The sequence below is a fragment of the Carassius auratus genome, chromosome 2 (genome assembly GCF_003368295.1).
Source record: "Carassius auratus strain Wakin chromosome 2, ASM336829v1, whole genome shotgun sequence".
In the NCBI taxonomy this organism is placed as follows: domain Eukaryota; kingdom Metazoa; phylum Chordata; class Actinopteri; order Cypriniformes; family Cyprinidae; genus Carassius; species Carassius auratus.
The window spans coordinates 22,754,882-22,759,737 of NC_039244.1; positions in this window are offsets into that span (position 1 = coordinate 22,754,882).

Consider the following 4,856-nt stretch of genomic DNA (forward strand, 5'->3'; position numbering starts at 1 on the left):
AGGATCCATTGGTGAGCGAGTGACGCAATGCTACATTTTTTTTCCAATCTGTTCCAACAAAGAAGCAAACTCATCTACATCTCGGCTGGTCTGAGGGTTGGTTCATATTCAGGACATTTTCATTTTGGGGTGAACAGTTTCTTTTAGCTCTCACGGATCAGCCAAATGCTTGTGCCTGCAAATCTTTCATCAGTGTCCTGTTTCTTAAAAAAAAATTTAGCAATTATCAAAGTATTAAATTCTTATATAATGGTATCTTTAGCCATAGAAATGTGTAATTGCATGTTAGTGTGTGTATCTCGTGTGGTTTGTCAGGATGGTTGTCATTATCAAAAAAGCGAGTGTCTACTTGTGACTTGTGTGTGTGTGTGTGTGTGTGTGTGTGTGTACATGTGTGTTTGCCAGCGGGTGAGAGTACACACTGTCAGAGACAGGATTCTTTTTCTAAAGAGCTGGGCTGTCAGCCATTTCTATCCTGAGCCTTTTCTCCCATCCAAGGACAGAGGAAGAGAGAAAGAAAGACTCCAACAGCACAGTTCATTTCCCACTATCACACATAAAAGCACACTGCAAACAGATGGAATTTAATGCAGCTCTTATCAGAGCTTAATGTTACTGCTCAAGAAGGTTTACAGACACTTGAACACCTGATGAAACCCACACAACCAATGTGTTTGGCCTGTAACATCCGGCACAACCCAATGAAAACAGAAACCAAGGAGCTGATAAAATGTGTTGCTGTGAACATGGATGGCTGGGAAAAAACACAGAGATTAATATGGAAAGTATATGGCATTCATCATGATTTACTTTGTTAGACTGTGGATTGAACCACTCTAGGTTCGGCAGTTAGACAGAAGATTCAGAATCTTATTTATTTTACCCAATGGCAAAAAATAAATAAATAAATAAATAAATTTTAAATTTTAAATTTTAAATTTTAAATTTTAAATTTAATTTAAAAAGTAACATTTTTAATTTAATTAAATTTAAAAAGTAACATTTTTAATTTAATTAAATTTAAAAATTGTGTTCTGGCATTCATCTTATTAATTTCACACACACACACACACACACACACACAAATTAAATAAAATAAAATTAGAAAAATTGGCATTCTGTCAAGAGAAAATGGTAGAAAATAATAAATTTTTCCCACTAAATTACTGATTAAGTTAATGTTTTTGCTTTATGAATTGACACATTGTTTATGCACTACAAACTCAAATTGAGATAATCATTATATATATATATATATATATATATATATATATATATATATATATATATATATATATATATATATATATATATACTGTATACACACACACACACACACACACACACACACACACACAGGAAAATATACTGTTGCAGAGGTGGCAGACAATTTTCTGTGATCTTTTGGTGGCTACTATTCAGTGTTTTTGCCGCTGCAACCCCTGTTCGATTCAGACTCACGGTGTGCTTGCTACATTACCCCTCAGAGATCAATAAAGCAGAGCTGGGCTGGAGTTCTATTCCGCCTCAACAAATTACAGTTCATATAAAATAGATTACTCAGTACTTAAATCTAGAATCATATAAACATCTTGTAAACATCCTCGGGTTCCAGCCTTGTACGAACTAATGAAAGCATTTAAAACGGTGAATAAAGCCAGTGGTACTTTTTCCCTCTAAGGTCTCTCATGGCCCACACACTTATAGAGAGCTTGGAGATTGACGAAAGACCAATTCACAGACCATTAACTTATCAGAGAACTCTAGGGAAGAAAACTCCTATTAGAATCCAATTACACCACAGAATGAGATCCCCAAAAACCCTCTAACTGTGTATGTGTAGTGTGTGAGAGAAAGAGATACTTAAAGAGATGAGTGAGTTAATTCTGACAGAGAGAAGGAGGAAATGTTCACTTTAACTGTTCGCCTCAAAAGCTGTTATACAGATACAACACCAGAAATTACACACACAGCCTGCAGACTGTATCAGTAGCAGTAACTATATAGCATCACCACATTCAAGAGCAAGTGATTATGGATATCAGTCTTGAAGAAAACCTTTGGAGGAGGACATTTATGAACATTAGTTTCCCAGAATGCATTTCCTCCCTACCTACCTCCCTATCTTTCAAAAGTTCTCGGGTGGTAAGGTTTCTAAAGGTTTTTGAAGTCTCTTATGCTCTTCAAGGCTAATTTACTAAAAAAAAAAAAAAACTGTAATGTGGTGAAATATTATTACAATTTAAAATAGTTTTAAATATATTAATATATTTTAAAATATTGTTTGTTCCTGTGCAGAGCATGATCCTTCAGAAATCATTCTAACATGCTGATTTTTATTATTATAGTTTTTTTTTTTTTTTTTTTGCTAAAGTAACATTTTTTTTTATTTCAAGATTCAGTGATGAATATAAAGTTAAAAAGAACAACATTTATTCGAAACAGAATAATTTTGTAACATTAGAGATGTCTGAAGTGAGACATCTGGGCTAATTTGGGCATCTCTCCTATATTCAGCATGGTTGCTACACTGTTGGCTAAATCTTTAGCTAACCACTAAGCACATGACTTCCTGTGTTCCTCTAATCCTTTTCACCTCAACCAGCCATCCAAACATTTTACAGTAAACAGTTATTACCTTTCATTTCCCAACCATTTCCTTCACGGTGTTGCTAAGTGTGCTGCATAACCATCTACACAGTTAGTCCAGCAGTTAGCAGTTAGCCTGAAGAAGGTGCTTCACTTCCAAACAGAGAAACCTAGATACGTTAGCAATTATTTTAATTTCAGCACATTATTTAGCTGAGATTGCAGGAGCAGCACGATTAATGCTCAGGTCAATGCATGCTAGTGAAAAATATGTGTGAAGCAGAAGACATTCAGTAGCATGACCCAGTTTGAAAATGTCTCACATTTAGTAAACACAGTCTGAGTTAGTGAGTGAGTGATTTGATATGAAACATTTAGCATGCTAGCTCTTCACCACCCAATCAATACAACACAAGAGCTCTCATACCAAAACACAATCGCTGTTCAGAGGTTTCTGATAAATGAGTTTGCCAGTGGCATGCATTTCTCCTAATGATCCACCACAAACAGCTGCGAAGGTGGAGCTGCGTGTCTTGCATTAACAGGGGAATTTGAAGTCTCTTATGCTCACAAATAAACAAAATTATTATAATACAGGATATTTTAAAATGGCATCAACTCCTGTGATGACAAAGCTGAATTATCAGCATCATTCCTCCAGTCTTCAGTGTCACACGATCCCTCAGAAATCATTCCGCTATGCTGAGTTGCTGCTCAAGAGAGATCTGTTATTATTATCAATGTTGAAAAGAGTTGTGTTGCTTAATATAGCTTAATGAAATATGTGGAAAAGGGGGTTGTTGGAATATGACAACCACACCAGTTCTCAAATCAGCTGACCTCAGAATTAAATAGGTATTTCAGATCTAATGAATTCATATCAGAGCTCAATAATATATGCACATCGGAGTATTTTTGACTTGCTTGCATCGGTTGAGAAGAAGTTGAGATATCATTCGACTGGAAGTTGAAAGATGTGACCCATTCTAGCGAGACGCACCGTTAAAGAAAACCCAGAGAGAAATCCCACCCACACACTGTTCCTGTCACACACACGCAGAAAGAGAGAAAGAAAGAGAGAGTTATCAGGAACATGATGGATTACAGCACGTTTTAGAAGTGAAGCATGAACAGACACACACACACACACACACTGGAATTCAGTATGAGTGAGCTGTATACATTGTGTGCTGAGACAGGACAGATGATGTGTAAAACCAAACACAGGATTATCACTGTAATATTTTCCTGTCTGCCGCTGGATCGCAGCATTTATCTCTCTGTGAAGATTTCCCTCCAATTCAACTAACACACTTATGGGGTTTCTGAATGAATTTGTTTTTGCACACGCCTGCATTTTTGAAGATGTGAATTCACAAAATATAGCATGCAAATAATGTACAGTATGAAGATATAAATAAATAAATAAAATACTGCTTGACCATGCATGGTTATGTCATTTGGGCATTATTTAGTAATTTACCACTGTTATAATCAGAAGAAAATGTACACGAACATCCAAAATGCAAGCTTTCTTTAGACCAAAATGCCACAAATTGGATATATTCTATAATAAGCCTCATTTTTAAAAAGAAGAAGGGGTGTTTACATCCGTATTACAAGTAACAGGAGTTGCGTAATCAGATTACTTATTTTCAAGTAACTAGTAAACTAATGCGTTACTTTTTAACTTACACGAAAATATCTGAGTGTCTTTTTCAAATAAGTAACGCCAGTTTTCATATTTATTGATTGATGGCTGTTTGAGATGCAAACTGTTCATGTGAATTTACATTTCCTTCAGCCAGAAGCATATTCATATCAAATTTGGTATGAAAGGGCTTTTAAATTTGCCAAAATAGAATATATATATTTTTTTTTAATCAAAAGCAAACAAGCAAGCCTTGCTCTTACGAGAAAAAATGAATGCAAAATTAACATAACACATTTCCTTGGCAGTACATTTTTGGGGGAGTAACGCATTTTTAAAATGCATTATTTTTAAATGTTACTTGCCTCAACACTGGTTTACACAGAAATTAATCACAAAGACTTAATTTAAATGAATAAATAAATGTATTTTTTAAGTGAAACTACAATCCATACAACAAAATGTGATTAACTGTCATTATTCTCCGCCAATCATTGTGTCCGTGATGGATATGAAACATGAGTGATCCATAATATTTCATGTCACTGAAATCCAACCTGCGAGAGCCATTCAATCGAGAGTTATGGAGGATTGGAATATTTCCCATTTAGTGTCA